Raw genomic sequence first — 23,217 nt, 5'->3', positions numbered from 1 at the left:
AAAACTTTTTTTAAAACATAGCTAATATTGAAATATATTTTGTGTGACTGCACATATATAATCTGTATCATCTATATAATCTATATCTTGCTTTCTCAAAGAGGGAGGAGTGAAGGGAGAAAGAAATTTTGGAACTCAAAATAAAAAAGAACCTTAAAAATATTTTTACATGTAATTAAACATTTTCCCATAAAAAAGAAACACATTGCAAAGATGAGGAATCAGGTATAATTTGCCTAATGAAGGTCACACAGCAGAGGACTAAGACCCATGTCTTCTGACACTCATTCTAATGAATTTTTTAATTATTATTCAACATTAGAAATGGAGCTCGATAATTAGGTCAATGTTGGAAATATACATTTTAAGTATTATAGAATTCAGCATTGGAGTAATGAGATTTCTAAGGATTTGAAGGAAGCCTAGAAGAGTGTCAATGACTAGATCTTGGAGAGAAAGACTCTGGGAAGACATGAGAGGAGATTACAATCCTTATCATGCCACTAGCTGTAGCTTGCACTCTCTCTCTCTCTCTCTCTCTCTCTCTCTCTCTCTCTCTCGCTCTCTCTCCAATTTTGCACTGACCCTCATGTGGACCAGGCATTCATTTTTACCACTGAGGAAAGCATCACATTCGAATATTCTTTGAGACTACAGTTATAATATCCACTTTTAGGGAATGAAAAAGAGAAAAACATGCCAGTGAAGGAGACAGAGAACAAATTGTCAGAGAGGTAAAAGGTTAGATAGTTCTGTGTCAAAGGAAGAGAGTGTTTCAAGAAAGAAGTAGTGGTTAAAACAAGGTCAAATGATGCAGAATCAAAGCAATGTGAAAACTGAAAATAAATACCACTGCATTTAATAATTAAGAGATCATTGGTGAACTTAGAGAATTTTTATTTCAATTGCATGGTTAATAATGGTGGTGACTGAAGCCAGAGTTCAGAGTATGAATAAAGGGAACTGAGAAAATGGAAACAAAAGATATAATAGAGATTACATGTTCAAGAATGCTGTCAGAGAAATAAAAGAGAAATAGAACGATAGAGTACTTGCAAGATCAGCTGAAGGTACTTTTAGGATAAGAAAGAATTGTTCCTACTACAAGAAAAATAATATAGGAATCTAAAATTCTGATTCAAATTACCATTATCATGCCAGGAGTACAAATAAATAAGTTACAAATATTGAGCATTTCTTAGTTTTCTAAATGTTAGAGTGAAATATGTCTTTTTCTAAAAAAAGGAAGTGAGTATACTTATGAACTATTTTTAATCTACAATGTAATTGTTTCACTTTAATTGTGAATGTGCTGTCGATTTGCTGAAACAGTTTTTTTCTTGCAAAGAAAGATGTATTCTGCAGTAACAGGACAGTGGTGGGAGATTCAGAACAAACCCTTTGGTGATATTTCTTTTCAGATAAAACAAATTACCATTTGTAGGCATTACATTTTAAACTGAAATCATTAATTCTTTTCCTTCAAATAGTTATTACTTAATCTTTTGAGCCACACGATAAAGAGAAAGCAAACAAATAAAAACAAACCTGGTTAGTGTTAAGAATAGTTAAGTGTTATTAGAGAATATTTCATTATCTTAATTATGCATTCAACTAGCTTTTATTATACATTTGAGACCAACACTAATATGCTAAGGATGGGGAGAAAAATACAAATTAAAAAAAAATGTTTACTGCCCTCATAAAACCTCCATTCTAATCAGGGAAAATAGTACATAAAATAGACTTGGAAAGTGGACGAGGGTGGATGGGATGGGAAGGGGTAAAGTAGTAAGGAAGGATGGTGGAAAGTTCATAAAGTCAGATGTAAGGGACTGTTTGTGGGAATACTATAAACTTTTATCACCTGGTATCCTCTAGCACAAGAGCTTTATTTACTGGTTGATTGAAAAGTGCCACGGGAGTGGGAGTGGACCATGGACTAGGGAGGATATTTAAGCACTTGTATTTGGTTCAATAAATGGAGATCTTGGAGAAGTTGGAGAACTTGCCATCCTTGTCTCCCACCTCTTCTACGTTCACCTGGGTAAGGATAAGCTAGTGGGCAGGAACCTAACACTTCTTGAGTAGCTAGTCAAACTGGAACATAACAAATGGTGCCTGAACAGGGACACGTAGGTGTAGCTATCTGAGTGGCATCTGGGATAAGGACCTGCAGATACAAGCAAGAGAAATTCCAGGTGACATCCCCAAGTAGAGGACTTTGGAGAAGTAACAGACTGATTTTAAGGAAGTTGGAACAAGGGAACCAGCAAAAGTAAGAAGAAAAAAACAAGTATTCAGCATTAAGGAAGCAGTTAAGTGGAGTCTCCAAGGCAGTACAGCAAGGGGACAGAGCTTCTTCTTCATCAGTAGTCCACCATCGGAGTGCCAGCACCATGAATGGGATGCAGGACACATGCTGGTCATTCCTTCTGGCCCCTCCTGCCTGCCTGCCTGCCTACACTATGCAAGCTAAGCACAACCTAAACCCCTAAACCTATGACCAACTTTAGAGACTTCTCGTGGATGCTATAGATCCTGACTGGTCCCTGATGTCTACAATGAATTCCACTCCAGAAGCCACAACAAATTTCACTCTCCAACCCACAACCAAGCATGCCACAACTTTTGCTTTGGCACCAGAAAGCTGTGAAGTACACACTAACTGCATTTCTGTGTTAAGAGCAGAAATGTCACATGCTATTGGATCATTTGTAATGGTATTGACTACTGTTCAGAAAATTCTACAACTCCAAATTGTACTGTTGTTAACAACTCAAGTAATTTCAAATGCTCTCTCCCATTCTCTGCCACCCCCACCTTCTGCAGAGGGAGCCTGAGGGGTAAGGGAAATCTTCCTTTTTAGAACTTCATAACTCAAACCTATGTGTCAAAAAGCTTATTTTAGAAATCAAGGGACCCCCATGCCTTCTTCCTGGTTTGAGGGGGGCAGGGTTTGGGCAATGAGTTATTGATTGGGAAGCTTCATGGTCAATTAGTTAAGAAAAAAGGAGAAGGGTTTTTTTCTGGGACTGGGAAATTCAGATTTCATCTTTTGAATGAAGCCTGTGCTTATGGCTAATATCTCTGTAATAGAGTAGCTCAAATTATAAATATATGTGTGTGTGTGTGTGTGTGTGTGTGAGTGTATATGTGTATTTAAACATCAATAGGACATTTTACATTTCTCTCTACTGACCTGGAGAGGTGGGAAAATGTTCTATATTCTGAGATGTAGTCCTGTCCAGAGTATCAATCTCAACTTGGTATATGTGATACAAGAGAGTTATTTCTGTGTTTGTATTAGTGTCTAAACTCCTGTGTGTGTATGTGTAATTCAGATCTGAAATAGTTACAGTAACCCAAGTTAAATGTTACTCCTTTTAGTTTGGGTTTTGAATTTGATTGCTTTGAAAGGTCTTTTGTTGGTAAAAGAAAAAAGTTTGTAATCTTTGTCTCATCTATCATCACACATTTATGGAAGGGAACATATTTATCAGTTATGTGATATTCTTTTCTAACTGCAGAGAAATTATATTAACAGTGAAGATGTAAGCTATTTGAATACTGTAATGTTAAAGCCTGGAATTAATTTGTTTTGAAGGGGTGGTAAGAGAAATATCACAAATCATGACCCCCTTCTAAGATAAATTTGTGGATTCATGTATGATGGAAATACTATTTTTTAACATTTAATAACTCATATTAATTGACTTGGATGCTTAGATGTTTTTACCATTGTTTTAACTGACATTTGTTTATACTATTTTTGAACTTTTGTTTATACTTATGTGGTATCCATTATATAATTGAATTAAGGAATTTTGCTTCAAAAAAAACCCAAAAGGGGGACTTGTACGGGACTGTTGCGTGTGGGAGTACTATAAACTTTTATCACCTGGTGTCCTCTAGCACAAGAGCGTTATTTACTGGTTGCTTGGAGTGGAAGTGGACTGGGGAGGATATTTAAGCCCTTATATTTGGTTTAATAAATGGAGATCTTGGAGAACTAGGAGAACTTTAAGGAGAACTTGTCATCCTTGTTTCCCTTGTCTCCCGCCCCTTCAATGTTCACCTGGGTAAGGATAAGCTAGCCTGCAGGAACCTAACACTTCCTGAGCAGTTAGTCTAACAGAAATACAACAGTCAGAAGCACAATAGGGAAGGACCTAGACCTATCCCCAAAATGAAGGCCCCAATCAGAGCTCACCAATGGAAGAAGGAGGCATCATGGTAAAAGGACTCTATATAAAATGAGAAGGCCTCAGACACTGATTATAGCAGATATTCAAACTATTTTAAAATAGTGAAGTATACAAAGTAGTATATAGGGCCCTGGAAACAGATAAAAAGAACTGTGTTCAGATCCCATTTCTGACACAAGCTCTTTGATCCTAGGCAAAGCACCAAACCTTTCTTAGGCTCTATTTATCCATCTATAAAATTGAATGAAAGAATAGTAACATATTTATTAAGTTCTTAGAATGTGCACTGTCCTGAATCCTGGATATATAAATAAGAGCAAGATTATCCTTGCTTTCAAATAACCCCTCTTTTTCTATATTCTCTTTATATGTTGTTTTCCTCCCATTACAAAATAAATTCCTCAAGGTAGGGACCATCTTACGTTATACAAGGTTTCTTTTGTGCATTTTTTTTTTCAGTAACACACCTATTACAAAGAATAAATTAAACCTAAACATTTTAGTACTGAATTTTAATTTTTCTGTAAGTCCTTGTATTTTTTTCTTTTACTTATTAAGCTCCTACATCTTGTAAACCTCTTCACTAAGTGATTCAAATATACATGGTATTGTCCTCAAAGAATTTATAATTTGCATATTGTTATTAAAAGAAAACATGGGATACAGACCTAGTAGTTGTATTGATGATCAAAGGATATGCACAATTTTATTGCCCTTTGGACAAAATTACAAATTGCTCTCCAGAATGGTGGGATTAGATCACAACTCCACCAATGGTACATTAGTGTCCCACTTTTCCCATGTTCCCTCCAACATCGACCATTTTCCATTTTTGTCATTTTAGTCAATCTGATAGGTATGAGGTGGTATCAATAATGATTTTTTTTTAGTTTTTGCAAGGCAATGGAGTTAAGTGGCTTGCCCAAGGCCACACAGCTAGGTAATTATTAATGTCTGAGGCTGAATTTGAACTCAGGTACTCCTGACTCCAGGACTGGTGCTCTATCCACTGCACCACCTAGCTGCCCCCTCAGTAATGATTTTTAAATTTGGCTATAGTTAGCTTTAATTTCTTCATCTGAAAATTGCCTGTTCATTTTCCTTTGATCATTTATCAATTGGGGAATAACTTGTATTCTTATAAATTTGACTCAATTCTTTATATATTTTAGAAATGAGTCCTTTATTATAAAGAGGTACTAAAAATAGGAGATACACATGTACAAAATTATTTATAATTGCTCTTTTTGTAATGGTAAATAACTGGAAATTGAGGGTATGCCCATCAACTGGAAAAATGGCAGAACAAATTGTGGTATATGAATGTGATAGAGTACTATTGTTCTGTAGGAAATCATAAGCAGGCAGTGATGCTGAGTGAAGAGAGCAGAACCAGGAGAACATTGTATACATTAACAGTAATATTGTGAGATGATCATCTAAGATGGATTTAGCTCCTTTCAGTAGTTCAGCAATCAAGGACAATTCTAAAAGATTCATGATAGAAAATGTTATCTACATCCAGAGAAAAGCCTATGGAGTCTGAATGAAGATCAAAGTATGTTATTTGCACTTCTTAAAAACTTGCTTTGTTTTTTCCTTGATTTCCCCTTTAGTTCTGATTCTTCAACTTCTTTTTGTTTTTGTGGGGCAATGAGATTTTTGAGCTCCATATTTTTCTCCCTTCCTCCCCTTCCCCTCCTCTCCACCCCTTCCCTCCCCTCTCCACACCGTAACAAATAATCTAATAAAGGTTATTCGTGTGCATTCATGTTTATTTCCATATTAGTTGTGTTGTGAAAGAAGAATCAGAGGGGTAGCTAGGTGGTACAATGCATACAGCAGCACCAGCCTTCGAGTCAGCAGGATCTGAGTTCAAATCCAGTCTCAGACACTTGATACATACTAGCTATGTGACCTTAGGTAAATCATTTAACCCTGACTGTCTCATATCTAGGGCCATCTCCATTGTCCTGATTCATATCTGCCCAGATGGTTCTGGAGGAGAAAGTGAGGCTGGTGACTTAGCACAGCCCCCACTCACTCAAATCTAATTCATGTGCTTTCATGGCATCACCTCCCTGATGTCATGTCCTTCTTTGACAGTGAAGGACAAACAAAAATATTGTCTACTTTACCAAGAAATAAATTTATTAAAGGTAGAAATACCTTTAAAAATGCCTTTTTAATTTTGTTTTTTCCTCATGGAACCCAGCAGTCCCACAGTAGATACTCAATAAATATTTGCTGAATTGAGTCATTGGAGCTTTGATGCTTTCAAATACATATAGAAATTTTAACTTCAAACTGTGTGTGGTCTTAGCAACCTTTTGAAATAAGTAATTTGGACTTCCGGCCAAGATGGCGGAGAGAAGACAGGCACAGTTCTAAAGTCTCCTGATCTCTTCCCCATCTATCACAGGAAACAAACCTCTTAAAAAAATCATTACACTAAGAGGTACAAAAAACCTATGGTAATAGTGGGGAAGAAGGGAACAGAGGAGAAACACCTGAATCTTCTTCTCATCAGATTTGGCTTAAAGTCAACCTACGCATACTCAGTTAACTTATAAAACATCTAATTTTTCAAGTATTAAAGGGGGAAAAGGGGAGGGGGGATGGAGAAAGGGAAGGGGAGTGGGGGAAATAAGGGGAAATAACAAAAGGAAGGGAAGGGAAAGGGGAAAGAAAGGGGAGGGTGTGATATAGGAGGGCAAAAACACTGAAGGGGGTGGTTTTCAGAAACAAAAGACTGGGGAATATGGATAAAAGGGGGGGTAAAGGGGGAAAATACAAACAGAGGGAAGATAGCATAGAGGGCAATAAAGAATTAGTAATCATAACCTTGAATGTGAATGGGATGAACTCTCCCTTAAAATGTAAGCAAATAGCAGAGTGGATTAAATACCAGAATCCTACAATATGCTGCTTACAAGAAACTCATTTGAAGCAGAGAGATACATATAGAGTAAAGGTAAAAGGTTGGAGCAAAATATATTTTGCTTCAGCTGAAGTATAAAAAGCAGCAGTAGCAATCCTTATCTCAGACAAAGCAGCAGCAAAAATAGATAGCGTTAAAAGAGATAAGGAAGGAAACTTTATTCTCCTAAAAGGTACCATAGACAATAAAGTCCTTTCAATATTGAATATATAAGCACCCAGTGGGACAGCACCCAAATTCTTAGAGGAGAAGCTGAAAGAACTACAGGAAGAAATAGACAGCAAAACTCTATTAGTGGGAGACCTCAACCTCCCTCTATCAGATCTAGATAAATTGAATCATAAAACAAACAAGAAAGAAATTAGGGAGGTAAATAGATTGTTAGAAAAATTAGATATGGTAGACTTATGGAGGAAACTGAATGGGGATAGGAAGGAATATACCTTTTTGTCTGCAGTACATGGAACTTATACAAACTTATACAAAAGTTGACCATGTACTAGGACATAAAAACCTAATGATCAACTGCATTCTCAGATCACAATGCAATAAATGTTATATGCAATACAGGGCCAAGGAGATATAGACCCAGAACAAATTGGAAACTGAATAACCTCATCTTAAAAAATGAGTGGACCAAAAAACAAATTATAGAAAGAATTAACCATTTTTATCCTAGATAATGATAATAATGAAACAACATACCAAAACCTATGGGATTCATTCAAAGCAACTCTCAGGGGATATATTATAGCTATAAATGCTTACATGAATAAATTGGAGAAAGAGGAAATCAATGAACTAAACATGCAACTAAAAAAATTAGAGAAAGAACAAATCAAAAATCCCTAATTAAATACCAAATTAGAAATTCTAAAAATTAAAGGAGAAATTCATAAAATTGAAAGCAAAAAAACTATTGAATTAAGAAATAAAACAAAAAGTTGTTATTATGAAAAAACCAATAAAATTGATGAACCTCTGGTCAATTTGATTAAAAAAAAGAAAGAAGAAAACCAAATTGCTAGTATCATAAATGAAAAAGGTGAACTCACCACCAATGAGGAAGAAATTAAAGTAATAATTCGAAACTATTTTGCCCAACTCTATGCCAATAAACTTGATAATCTAAGTGAAATGGATGGATATTTACAAAAATATAAGTTGCCCAGGTTAAATGAAAAAGAGATTAAATACCTAAACAACCCTATCTCAGAAAAAGAAATTCAGCAAGCCATTACTGAACTCCCTAAAAAAAAAATCTCCAGGGCCTGATGGATTCACAAGTGAATTCTACCAAACATTTAAGGAACAATTGATTCCAATCCTATATAAACTCTTTGGAAAAATAGGGAAAGATGGAATTCTGCCTAACTCTTTCTACGAAACCAATATGGTACTGTTACCTAAACCAGGAAGAGTTAAAACAGAGAAAGAAAATTATAGACCTATCTCCCTGATGAATATAGATGCAAAAATCCAAAATCTTAGCAAAATGATTACAACAAGTCATCACTAGGATAATACATTATGATCAAGTAGGATTTATTTCAGGAATGCAGGGTTGGTTCAATATTAGGAAAACTGTTAGTATACTCAATTATATCAACAACAAACCTATCAGGAATCATATGATCATATCAATAGATGCTGAAAAAAAGCTTTTGACAAAATACAGCATCCATTCCTATTAAAAACACTAGAGAGTGTAGGAATAAATGGACTGTTCCTTAAAATAATTAGCAGTATCTATCTGAAACCATAAACAAGCATTATATTCAATGGGGAGAGGCTAGAGCCATTTCCAATAAGATCAGGGGTGAAACAAGGATGCCCATTATCACCACTACTATTTAATATTGTATTAGAAATGTTAGCAGCAGCAATTAGAGAAGAAAAAGAAATTAAAGGAATTAGAATTGGGAAGGAAGAGACAAAACTCTCACTTTTTGCAGATGACATGATGGTCTACCTAGAGAATCCCAAGAAATCATCTAAAAAACTACTGGAAACAATTATCAATTTTAGCAAAGTTGCAGGTTATAAAATAAACCCTCATAAATCCTCAACTTTTCTATATATGTCTAGCAAGAAACAGCAGGAAGAGCTAGAAAGAGAAATCCCATTCAAAGTAAACTCAGACAATATAAAATATTTGGGAGTCTATTTGCCAAGACAGAATCACAATCTTTTTTGAAAACAATTATAAAACACTACTCACACAAATTAAATTAGATTTAAATAACTGGGCAAATATCAACTGCTCATGGATAGGTAGAGCTATATAATAAAAATGACAATTCTACCAAAACTAAACTATCTGTTTAATGCCCTACCAATCAAAATTCCAAAAAATTACTTTAACGAGTTAGAAAAAATTGTAAGTAAATTCATATGGAGAAATAAAAAGTCAAGAATTGCCAGGAGCTTAATAAAAAAAAAGTGCAAAAGAAGGTGGCTTAGCCCTACCCAATCTAAAATTATATTATAAAGCATCAGTCATCAAAACTGTCTGGTATTGGCTAAGAAATAGAGTGGTGGAGCAGTGGAATAGACTAGGTATAAAAGCAGGAGATGATTATAGCAAGCTGCTGTTTGATAAACCCAGAGAGTCTGGCCATTGGGATAAAAACTCCCTCTTTGATAAAAATTGCTGGGAAAATTGGAAGTTAGTATGGAAGAAACTTAGATTAGACCAACACCTCACACCCTTTACCAAGATAAGATCTAAATGGCTACAGGACATAGACATAAAAAACAATACTATAAACAAATTAGAAGATCAAGGACTAGTCTACCTGTCAGATCTATGGAAAGGGGAACAGTTTATGACTAAGGAAGAGTTGGAGAACATCACCAAAATCCAATTAGATGATTTCGATTACATTAAATTAAAAAGTTTTTGCACAGATAAAAACCAATGTAACTAAGATCAAAAGAAATGTAGTAAATTGGGAAACAATCTTTACAACTAATGATTCTGACAAAGGACTCATTTCTAAAATACAGAGAACTGAGTCATATTTTTAAAGCAAAAAGTCACTCCCCAATTGACAAATGGTCAAAGGATATGCAAAGGCAATTTACAGATGAGGAGATCAAAGTAATCTATAGCCATATGAAAAAATGCTCTAAATCATTAATTATTAGAGAAATGCAAATTAAAGCTTCTCTGAGGTACCACCTCACACCTCTCAGATTGGCCAGTATGACCAGGAAGGATAATGACCATTGTTGGAAGGGATGTGGGAAGTCTGGGACACTATTACACTGTTGGTGGAGCTGTGAACTCATCCAACCCTTCTGGAGAGCTATTTGGAACTATGCCCAAAGGGCAACAATACTGTGCATACCCTTTGACCCAGCAATACCACTACTGGGTCTATACCCTGAAGAGATGAGGAAAAAGGGTAAAAACATTACTTGTACAAAAATATTTATGGCAGCCCTGTTTGTGGTGGCAAAGAATTGGAAATCCAGTAAATGTCCTTCAATTGGGGAATGGCTTATCAAACTGTGGTATAAGTATGTCATGGAACACTATTGTTCTATTAGAAATCAGGAGGGATGGGGTTTCAGGGAAACCTGGAGGGATTTGCATGAACTGATGCTGAGTGTGATGAGCAGAACCAGAAAAACACCGTACACCCTAACAGCAACATGGGAGTGATGTTCAACCTTGAAGGACTTTCTCATTCCATCAGGGCAATAATCGGGAACAATTTTGGGCTGTCTGCAAAGGAGAGTACCATCTGTATCCAGATAAGGAGCTGTGGAGTTTGAACGAAGTACAAGGACTATTCCCTTTAATTTAGAAAAAAAAACCAGATAGCTTATTGTCTGCTCTTGTTACCTCTTAGACTTCTCTTCTCTTTAAGGGTATGATTTCTCTCTCATCACACCCAATTTGGATCAAGGTACAACATGGAAACAAAGTAAAGACTTACTGAGTGCTCTCTGTGGGGGGAGGGGGGAGGGAAACAAGATGGGGGGAAAATGTAAAACTCAAATAATATCTTTAATAAAAATAAATGTAAATTAAAAAATAAAATAAAATAAGTAATTTGTAGCAATTTAATAGAATCCATTTTTAGGCAATATGTAGAGCTAAAAGTATTTCAAAAGAGTTATCATGTTATATATGTCAAAAATTGCCCCTTCAATTTTGTTTACACATGATATAAAGTAAAGAGTATCAGCCTTGGAGTCAGGAAGAATTGATTTCAAATCTTGCCTCTGATTTATATTGCCTCTGTACAAATCCTTTAATTGAACAGTACCTCAAAGAACCCTCTAACACTAAGTTACAGATGATTTATCCATCAGCACCAGTGAACTTACATAAAAAATTCTCTCACCTTAAAAAAAATCACAGGTTTACTTTTCAACCCCAAAGAATCAGCTTTACATATTTCTATTCCTTCAAAGTAGTTAGTGCAGAGTTAAATTCAGCCTAGGTGGAATTATTATACATTTTGAATTTATAGATTTTCAGATTGATAAGAATTGAAGAAACTATAACCTAAGGTCATTTACAACAAATATTCTATGATTCTGTTCCTGGAATGTATGATTATTAAGAACAAAACAATCATACCTAACAAGTTACTTGCAGATACCTAAGTATTTGTCAACAAGAGTATGTAGATAATTGAAATGTATGTATACAAAAGTTTTACATTATGATTCATAGTCATGTGGAGGTGATCCAAGCCCTGGAAGATTCAATCCAAATGATGGCTTGGAAATGGATTGTATGTTCTTCAGGGACCAGCCCAGTTAAGTCCAGAGAGGTTCATTATCACCAAAGGATGGTGAAAGACCAAAAGAGGGCAACATATTTAGGTCACAGCAACTCATGATAGTAGTGGTTTGCTGTTTGTCCTTTATTCTTGAAGAGGACCATGATATTGGAAAGATAATATTATAACTTGCAAATGAATTGGGTTTAAGTGAGGGAGAGCCATGCAAAATCAACTCTCCTTTGGAACTGAGTCCAGTGACCAGATATAGATCTGGATGACTGGAGATGACCCCAGATGCAGAGAAAGACATTGACCTTTTTAAGCTAAGGTCTTTCCCAGGTCTCAGTCTGATTGAGGCAATAAACAATGATTAAGACTAGGTAAGAAAAATGAGGCAAAGAATGGTCTCTTTTACCTATTTCAAAAAAAAAATCAGTCTAGGAAGGGAGAACCCTCAGAGTTTCTGAACAAAACAGAAATAATTGCTATATATACACTCACTCTGAATCATTAGAGACCAAGCAATGACCAAATGAAGTTTGGGCTGGGACCTATTGTTTGTCAATCAATGAGAGCCAGAGTCCTTTGAGTTTAAAGCATGTCCTTAAAAAAAGAAATACAACCTTTAAACCCCAAGATATCTTGTGAGGTTTCAGTGATCAAAATTTATATTCCCAGGTGGACAGAAGAAGGTGCGGGGGGGGGGTGGGGGGGGGAGAGAGAGAGAGAGAGAGAGAGAGAGAGAGAGAGAGAGAGAGAGAGAGAGAGAGAGAGAGAGAAGGAGAGAATGAAGGGGAAAAGGAGGAAAGGAAGGAAGTCAAACATAGATCTTATGAATATTGAAATAAGTGACATATAAAGTCACACCCTGATATGTCTCACTTCTTTTGTGGAGTGACAATGAAATAACACTTCAGTCAAGTTACCTGGAATGCTCAGCTCATTAAGCACAGTGAAAGAGGGAGTGCCTATACATCAAACAATAGTCATAGGTGTGTCATTATGCAAGCAAGCATAATGTTGTAACCCTTAATAGGTATGTTAATATCTATGTACATTTACATTGTTTTTCAGCCTAGTATCTAGAATACAATTACTGAATTTTCTTATAATCCTCCACATTGAGCTTGAACCATTAGTAGCATGGATTTATGAATCAAATTTCAGTGAAATGATCCAAGGATAGAATAAATGTCATTAATTGATTGATATAATGTTTGCTTTGTGAGGTCTAGGACTGCCTGTATACAGATTCAACCTATTGTCATACAGCATGATCTCAAGTCCTTTCCCTATTCTAGTTGCCTTGATCTGGGCCTATTCCAATTTATCAATGAGCTTCCTTAAAATTTGACTCCTTTAAACAGAACATAGCGCTCTAAAAATGTTCTGACCAGAGAATCGCCCCTGACTGCAGATCCAGAGTTCTTCACATCACATCATTCCACCTATCACTAGTTTTTATTAACCTTGAGTAAGTTACTTAATTTTTCCAAGTCTCCGGTTTTTTAGTAAATTGAGGAATTTGGACTAGATGTTTGATAACATTATGGCCACATAAGAACATGGTTCTAAACATGTTACAAGAGAATTAGTATTTGTCAAAACTGAGGAACCAGTCATATGGATTTTTTTCTTTTTCCTTTTTTCATATAGAATACTACAATCAACCTGACTGGAACAGCCTCTTACCTGGGGTGATGTGCTGAAATGGAGAAGGCTAGAGACAGGAGAGTTAAGACACAAAAAGAAGTTTAATTAATTTCAGAGTGAGAAAAATGATGCCTCCCACCCTCCAACCTCCCAAGAAAGAGGGCTTAATGCTAATTAAGACTGGGGCTACTTATATACAAGAAAAGGGTTGACCCACAGCATAATCATTTATAGATCTTGAGAGTTTTCATAGTTAGTACTTATTTGAGACAATATAGGTGTTCTTGGTCCTGTGAAACAGTAATTGTCTCAAGTCTTGGGGGTCATAACCGACCAGAATTCTGTGATGGGAACAGGAGGATAGTATCTATCAGTGACAAGAAACAGGGAATGTAAACAGGTGATGGGAAATGAGGGGAGTTAAATTCCTTAGCTAAGACCTGTTTGCTGGTCCAATCAATACATTTTATCAGCGGGTGAGTTCATTCTAGGGAGCAAAGGATTATTGTTACACCAAACTCAGGGCACAGTCTGCTAGCTTTGAAAAAACAGGCTATATCCAAAATATTTTGACATTTCTAATAAATTTGCTTAGACCTTCCTAACCTTCACCAAAGTCGTAGACTGAATCAACCAGGATATGCATACTGACATTCTATCCTTCCCTTAAAATAAAAGAGTTTTTCATAAACTGTATTTATGAACTGTTATTGACTGGACTTCACTCAAGTCAGTCAGATAGTTTAGGTCTAACACACTAATGAAGTAAGATACTTGTAGGTCATTCAACAGTTAACAAAAGGAGGTTTTACTTAGAGTCCTTCCTGACTTCTGTGGAGAAGGCTTTTATGCCCTTAGAAAAACAGGAAGCCAAGACACTGATCTCGAGCTGTGCAGTTTGAGTCTGCTCCCTAGGCAAATCAAGTTTTGAGGAAAGCTTTTTTGGCTTTCAGAAGACTTGATTTAAAGATACAGGATAGGATCTCTGACCTATCACAAGAAATAATTTATTATTATCTGTAGTAGCTGTTTTAGTATTTTTTTTCCAAATGCTTCCTCTAAGACTGAACAAAACTAGCTCCTGAATGTAGCACCATTCACTTCAGATTATCTATGGAAAAATCATTTTGCCTGGGTATTCATCAGTGTTTATAGCTAGCTATAAAATGGAGATTACTCTGAACAGATTACTTAAAGATTCCTAGTGAAAGCCTATAATGATTTTAAAAAAGAATAACCATTATTAAGTTTTAATTTCTCTTATTTCATTTTATTTATTTAGTCAAGTTTATTAAATAACACCTTAAAACTCTTTCTGGGAAATACCTTTATCCAAAATTTTATCACGTCATTTTCTTCAATAAATAACAAAAAATTTAAAGTTCATGATCCTAAGAACTTAGTTCTTTTAATATTTTTTCACTAGTTAAGAATGTCAAGCTACACTTCTTTACCCAAAAGGCTGACATAACCCTGTGTGTATCAGAATATTCCCACATTGATCTCATTTAATGAATAGCCAACAAAGAAAAACCAAAGGCTTAGAAATTTCACAGCTGTTGACACACAGCACTTGGAAAGAATTATTTTCAAATATTCCCACTGCTGCCCTGAAGATGGGAATCATAGAGGTCAGAAATGAGACATCAGGAAGAAAACAAGTCTTTCAGCATTCAAAGCCAATTACTCTGAAATTGTTTCATGGTTAAACATCTAAGGGGTTTGAAAAGCTTGTTTTAATAATGTGTATGTGGGGAAATGATCCTTCTTATATAGTTGATGGGAAATGTATGTCAATATGACTATACATTAATATATAATGAATACTAGTTTAAGGCAAAGGTCATTTCCTCACAATTAATTAAAAAAGGCAGTTACATTCTGTGACCTTTCTTATCAATGAAGTAGCCTAGCTCAGCCAGTTGTCTTAAACACACACTCCACCCACACCTACCTGACTTTGAATTTTTGACCTACCTGAGGTTCACCAATAACATTCAAGGCAGGAAGGCCTCCAGGAACTTAGGCATGGTCACACAGCCATGGGAGTGGCTAGGGTAGACAAACTCAGAATTCCATGATGGTGTGTGTGTAACTGTCAGAAAAGCAGTACTTTGAAATAAGTTTGGGTGGTGGCACTGCCAACTTTATTATGGTGTTTACCACTTCAATTTTTAATATTTTTTAAAATTAATTTTAATGTTAATTTTATGGGCAGTTAGGTGGCACAATGCATAGAGCATGGGTCTGGAATCAGGAAGACCTGAGTTTAAATTCAGCCTTAAACACTTACTATGTGTTCCTGGGTTAGTCATTTAACCCTGTTTACTTCAATTTTCTCACCTGTAAAATGAGTTGGAGAAAGAAATGTCAAACCATTTCAGTATCTTTGCCAAGAAAACCCTAAATGGGGTCATGATGAGTGGGATATGATTGAATAATGACATTGTTAATTTTATTATTGTGAAAAATAAAATAAGGCTCATTAGGTAGATGTGTATTATCTGAATAACTAACTTCATGTTCTAGTTTGTTTTAATGATTCTACATAACCAACTATTAAATGTATTCAGATAATAGCAAATCTGCAGATTTTTTTTAAATCACTTCAATCAATCAACTATTTGTCAGAACTGTGCTAGGTGCTGGGGATAGAAGCAGTATGGTATATTGGAATAGATGGATTTGTCATCTGAAATTCTAGACTACCCTTGTGTCACTTCAGACAAGTCATTTTACTCCTCTGGCCATAGTATCCTCATTGTTAAAATAAGGAAGATGAATTGAATAATCTCTGAGGTTCCTTCTAGCTTGAAATTTGTGAAACCACAAAGACAGAGACAAAAGTAAAAGAAAAAAACAATCCCGGCTCTTAAGGAGCTTACATTTGATTGGGAGAAACAACATGAGCACATAAAATATAAAATAAAGTTCTAAGTTAGTATCAAATAACTCATTTAGAGCTGTTTCTTCCATCGAAGACCTAGCTCCTGGGAAAGTAGAAATATCCCCTAGTGCAAATCATTGATTAGTGAATCTTAGAATAGCATCAAAGAATTTCAGTGCTTCAATGGATCCATGAGCTCATTTAGGATAACTCTTTTATTGTACAGAACGTAACCAAATTGTTCATTCACTTAACTAGTTAGTGGTAGAAATGGAACAAAACAACCTGGTCCTATTTTCTTTCAACTTTTGTTGTTCAGATGCTTCACTCAAATCTAACTCATCATAAGCACATTTGGAATTTTTTTGACAAAGGGACTGGAATAGCTTAGCATTTCCTTTGCCAGTTTATTTTATAGGTGAGGAAACTGGGACAAGTAGGGTTAAGTGATTAGCCCAGGATCACCCAGCTAATAAGTATCTGAGGCCAAAAAAATGAGTCTACTGTATCACCCAGCTGTCCCTAATTCTAGCAAAATCAACTCTAGCAAAATCTGCCAGCTATGCAGAAGAGACAATGACAACAACAACAAAAACAGCAATATTGTTATGTGTGGATTCACAAGCATCAGTACCTCAAAAGGTGATTTAACTTGTCTGGATGCTTCCTACTCTGATGCAGAACCTTCACATGAATTGTTATTGCCAAATTATCTGTCACCTGGTAGCCAACCTATTAGGGGTGTGCCTTTCTGAGTTTCACTACAGTCATCATATGTCATTTGGGCTCAGCCTAGCTTCAACCTTAGTATCACAGAGTGAGAACTGGAAAAAAGGCATTAAAAGTTATTAAATATACCCCCTTTCCCCCCTTCTCCCAGCTTCCATCTCTTTTATTTTACTGGGAGGAAACAGTGACTATAGAATAAGGAGATGACTTGTCCAATGTCACACAGTAAATGTCTGAGATGGGATTTGAACTCTCTTCTTCCTAACCCCAAGCGTAGCCAGGGCTTCATTCACTATACTATGCTTGCTAACTCCACATTAGACATTATTCATTTGAAATACTAAATTGGAAATACAAGTTCTTAGAATTTGGGGTGAAACAGCTCTACGGAGGATTCTCCTTTGTGACCTTGAGAAACCAATGCTTCTTTGCACCGACTTCTCCTCCAGATACATGAGATTAGAGAAGTTTGATGGTTGAAGATCAAGAGTACATGATGTGCCAGGGCTATGCCTGAGAAGGAATGAACTAGATGAACATGCAGATACTTGTGCATTTGCTTTTGTTACACAACGAGCAGTTAGTTTATATCAATGAAAATCATCAGGAACATTTCTTCTGAGATGAAGAAGTTTCCTGGCAAATACTCAGGCGCCAGGGTATACTTCAGAGCTAGCTCTATTTTACAAGCTCTGTTAATTTTATTTTCCTCACGAAAAATGTAATGTAAGTCAATTTCCAGGCTCATTCTTTAGATCACTAAAAATTAATAGCGTGACAGTGGCTTTTTCGTCCTCTAACTGCCTTATAAATGTTCACTGACTGATCAGCATCAATACACATCAGCTGAATTAAACCCAGGCACTTGAAACTGCTGATTACTTGGGTGACCTATTAGAAAAGCAGCTTGACCTAAATTATAGGAAAGGTGAAAAACTGAATTCTTGTCAGCTGAGTGCTTTACAGAAAAAAGGCACATCTTTTTAACTGAAGCCACATATTAAATGTATGTAGTGAATGTACTGGCTTTGCCACATGAATAGCCAAGTGACTTTGGATAAGTCACACAAACCTCTCTGGTTCTGAATGAGGGGGTTGAATGAGAAAATCTAAGACCCTTTCTAACTCTAACATCCCTTTAAAAAGTTTTGCTTTTCAGTCAACCATCCCAAAAAAACTTGGATATGCCAGTATTCAAAGTGGGGGTGGGGTGGGGAGGGAAGGGAGAGTAAATGTTGCACATGCCCTTTCATATTTCAGTGGAATAGAAAAAGGCATTACTATAGGTCCTGTCTGCTTTTTTGTTTGTTTTCCTTGGTTTATCCTGTCTGACTTTTTGTGATCTCGTTGGGATTTTCTTGGTAGAGATACTGGTGTGATTTGCCATTTCCTTCTCCAACTGATTTTACAGATGAGGAAACAGGATTAAGTGACCTGTCCAGGGTCCTCCAATTAGTGTCTGAAGTCAGATTTGAGCCCTGGAAATGAGTCTTCCTGATTCTAACTGTCCCATTATATACAAACATACCCTTCACCATCTAGCTGTCATGCACACATACATTCATATATGTGTATGTATTTATGTGTGTATGTATACATATTTATGTATATATATATATATGAAACTATATCTGTTTTACAGTTGAGAAAAATTGAGATGAAGAGGCTAAGCAATAGGTGTTCAAAGATATGATCAGTTCACAAAAGAATTGCAAACTATACATTTGTAGGAATGACAAACACTAAAAGTAAAATAAATGTAAATCAAAACAATTCTGAGGTTTCAGCTTATAGCAAGATAATTGACAAAGGTGACAAAATGGTTGAGGAAACATGGAAAAGTGGGCACACCAATGCAATGTTAGTGTACATTGTTAGTTACTGAATTGGTCCAGTCATTCTAGAAAGCAATTTAAAATTATTTTAAAATGATGAAACTGTAACATGCTCCTTGACAAAGATAAGACTTAAGGGTATATGGACTCCTGGGAAGTCAGTGTCAAAAAGAAAGGCCTCATGTGGACCATAATATTTATAGCAACAATTTTTATAATAGCAAAGAACTAAAACAAGAAGATATCTAACAATTGAGGAATGACTAAACAAATTGTAGTACATATATAATGGAATACTACTCAGCTGTGTGAAATAATTAATATGCTTAAGATAAACAGTAAGGGAAGACATCTGAACTGATGCAAAATGAGATGAGAACAAGGAAAACGATATACAGAATTTTCACAATAATGTAAATAGAAAGAACAATGACAACACAAAACAATTGAAACTGAATGATGTGATATTGTCACAAATGAGTTTGGTTCAAAGAAGTTATGAAAGGATACTTCTTTCCACTTTGTAGCAGAGGTAAGGAATATGGGTTTGGGGACACAGAATATTTTGTCAAACCTTCTTGACATATTGTTAATTTTGCTTAAATTCTTTTCTTCCTCTTGCACTCCTCCACCCCTCTTTATTATAAGGGACAACTATCTGGGAAGTATGGAGAAGTGATTTAATGAGAAATGTGGAAATGTAAAAACAGGTGGTAGTAATAGAAAAAACAAAGAAGTTGAGTCATGTTCTCTTATGTCATCTACTAATAAGTTATAGAGCTGAGCCTTGAACTCAAGTCATCTGACTCCAAGTACAATGTTCTGTCTATCATATATAAAGTTTCTTATAATGCTTATATATGCCTCACCACTTCTTTGGTACTTTGTATATGCACTTTTATTGCTATTCATATTTTTATGCATGTGCCCTAGTTTCCATAATAAATAGTTAGTCTCTAAAGATAATCATATATTTTTATCACCAAAACTTATCTAAGAGCTATGTACATAATAGGTTGTCAATAAATATATAGTAATAATGCTCATGATACCCTAGACCAAAGGTGTCAAACTCCAGATCCACAGTAAAACTCACAATACTAATTAAGCCAATTAAAATGTAGTTGTGAAATGTTTTACAAAATAAACAAAAATACAATATACTATAGATAATGTTAATTTGTGGTTTTCTCAGCCAATAATTCACCAGCGTGAATTTGTTTCAATTTGAATTTACCACTGTTGCCCTAGGCCACTCATATTCTCTCTTGTTCTTTTTTGATGAGAGGCATGCTTTTGTTTGGCATCTATTGTACTGTAATTTTTGATTATGCAAAATAATGTGTTTCTGTGCAAAGTTAACAGGTTTATAAGGAGAGAAAATCTGTGATGAAGGTCTAATTAAAATGCTTTCTTACTCAGTATCAGTATGACTAGCATTCAATCCAGTGCAAGATTTCAGCATCTGGTTACTATGCACAATAATATGCCTCTTCCCATCTCATCTCCCAGATGACCCCAATGTTAAAGGAGTTTAGTCATCAGAGATGTGAACTTGCCTAGTCCAAGCCCAGAAGTCTGCTTCTATGAATGATGCTTCATTAGTTACACTGGTTATGTCACTGCTTAAAAAAACACCACTACCACCACCATTATTAGTATCACTATCATTGCCACCACTCCTACCACCATCACCCTAATGACCTAATTTTAAAAAAAAGAATGTTGTATAGCAGAGCATATTCTGATTTTGCAGAAAGGGTTGTTAGTTTTTGTCTTGGCTTACTATTTTTTCCCAGACATATCACTTAACTATTCAATGTCTCAGCCTCATCTGTAAAACAAATATAGTAAAACATGGACTACCTAATTCAAAGCATTAGCATAAGAAAAGTATTCTGAAAAATTTTAAACATGTGACCTGTTATGTCTTTATTTCTCAAAAAAGAAGTCTTAAGCTACCTAATAAATTCTACTTAATGAATATCTCCAAAATAAAAGGTTTGGGATAGAGTAGCAAAGTATTGCATTTAAACAGGAGGTAAGTGTGAATCCTTGCTCCAACATCTACTAACTGTGAATTTGAGCAAATCGCCTTATGTTTCTGGGGTTTCATTTTCTCCTTATAAAATATGGGTAGGGGACCAGATCACTTCTCAGGTCTCTTTGAGCTCTGGATATGTGACCGAGGCTTGCATGGTAATGGACCCTTCATCTTTTTTTTTTATTGCTTCTAGAAAAGAATGGGGACTTATGATTTTGCCTTTATCTTAGTAAAAGATCTCAGCACCCTTGTTTATTGATTTCCTAAAGTCTAAAATTAGGCCCTCTGCTGGTGGTTTAGGGATAAATATTAATTGGATAGGAGGCCTATGTTCAGTGGTTCGACCAAGACCAGATGGGCAATTCTCCCAAACTACCAATATAAGGAGTGTTTGGGGATAATAGTTTCAAGGCTTCACTAACCTTGCTCTTACCAGGGACTTCTGTAGTCTATTTGGGCGTTAATTTGGACAGAGGTCCATGAAAGTTGCAAAGACAGGGCACATCCCTGTTTTGTGTGCTTGTTTGCCAAATTTCTGAGAACAGGCTGCCAAATTACAGATAACTCCACATCACCCATAACCATGACAACAAATATACACACAACCACTTGTATATCTATTATTCCTCCCACCCTGAATCTCCTTTAAACTCTTACTGCTATCCACCAGATGGTGCTACTTCCTTAAGATTAAAGAAAATAATACTAACCTTCATTGCTGCTTTTAAGGAATATGAAAAATTGAAAATTGTAGTAACTGTGATTTAAGGTGGTTCATTTAAACAATTAATGTGGATTGACTGAAAAATGCTGAGATATATATGTATTTATTGTTATTGAGGCAATATTGATAGAACTTGTTATCATAGAAGTTTGGGGGTTTTTTTTGCTTTTTTTTTAAGAGCTCCAGGGATGTTCTAACTTATCTAACCATTTATGAGAGTCTATTGTTAAATTTCCATGGTGATGATTTACATCTCAAAAATTTTCAGTCATTTATTTCTAATATATATATATATATATATATATATATATATATATATATATATATTTCTTGGGAGAGAGAGAGAGAGAGAACTGAGTCTAATTTATAAAAATACAAGTCATTGCCCAATTGATAAATGGTCAAAGTATATGAAAAGGTAATTTTCAGATGAAGAAACTATGGCCACATGGAAAATGCTCTAAATCATTATTGATTAAATTAAAACAAATTAAAACAACTCAGGGGTATCAACTCACACCTATAAGATTGGCCAATATGACAAAAAAGGAAAATTCTCAATGTTTGGAGGGGATATTGGTGAAGTTGTGACTGATCCAACCCATTCTGGTTGGATATCTTTGATCTAGCAATATATCACAACTAGGCCTATATCCTAAAGAGATCACAAAAAAGGTAAAAAAAACTCCACATATACAAAAAGTATTTATAGCAGCTCTTTTCATAGTGGTAAAGAATTGGAAATTTAGTGAATGTCCATCAATTGGGGAATGGCTGAACAAACTGGTGTATATGTATGTTATGGAACACTATTGTTCTATTAGAAACCAGGAGGGATGGGAATTCAGAGAAACCTGGAAGGATTTGCATGAACTGATGCTGAGTGAGATGAGCAGGACCAGAAGAACATTGTACACCCTAATAGCAACATAGGGGTGATGATCAGTCTTACTGGACTTGCTCATTTCATCAATGCAACAATCAGGTACAATTTTGGGGTATCTGCGATGGAGAACACCATCTGTATCCAAAGGAAGAATTGTGGAGTTTGAACAACGACCAAAGACTATTACCTTTAATTTTTTTAAAAAAAGGTATCTTATTATGTAATTTTGCTATTTCTTATATTTTATTTTTTTCCTTTAAAGATATAATTTCTCTCTCAACACATTCAATTTCTATCAGTCTATAACATGGAAACAATGTAAAGACCATTAGACTGCCTTCTGTGGGTGATGGGGGGAGGGAAGTGAGATTGGGGGAAAAATTGTAAAATTCAAAAAACAATTAAAAAAAGAAATCATAAGAGACAGAACTTCAAAGAAACTTGGAAAGACTTGCATGAACTGCTGCTGAGTGAAGTGAGTAGAAGCAGAAGAACATTGTATACACTAACAGCAACATTGGGTGATGATCAGCTATGATGGACTTGTTCATTTCAGCAATAAAAT

The 23,217-nt window shown here is 35.4% G+C and overlaps 1 long non-coding RNA gene across 1 annotated transcript in view; it reads right to left on the bottom strand.

The window, feature by feature from the left end:
• The window catches only part of LOC141492994 (uncharacterized), a 29,924-nt gene extending 14,315 nt beyond the window's left edge, over positions 1 to 15,609 (bottom strand). Inside the window, exons 1-2 of the long non-coding RNA XR_012470098.1 lie at positions 15,525 to 15,609; positions 13,587 to 13,614 (exon numbers count right to left, since the gene is read on the bottom strand). This is a non-coding gene — a long non-coding RNA (uncharacterized LOC141492994). The remainder of the gene's footprint in view (positions 1 to 13,586; positions 13,615 to 15,524) is intronic.
• Positions 15,610 to 23,217: the final 7,608 nt, after the last annotated feature.

The sequence above is a fragment of the Macrotis lagotis genome, chromosome 7 (assembly GCF_037893015.1).
Source record: "Macrotis lagotis isolate mMagLag1 chromosome 7, bilby.v1.9.chrom.fasta, whole genome shotgun sequence".
In the NCBI taxonomy this organism is placed as follows: Eukaryota; Metazoa; Chordata; class Mammalia; order Peramelemorphia; family Peramelidae; genus Macrotis; species Macrotis lagotis.
This window is presented reverse-complemented; position numbering and strand designations above follow the sequence as displayed.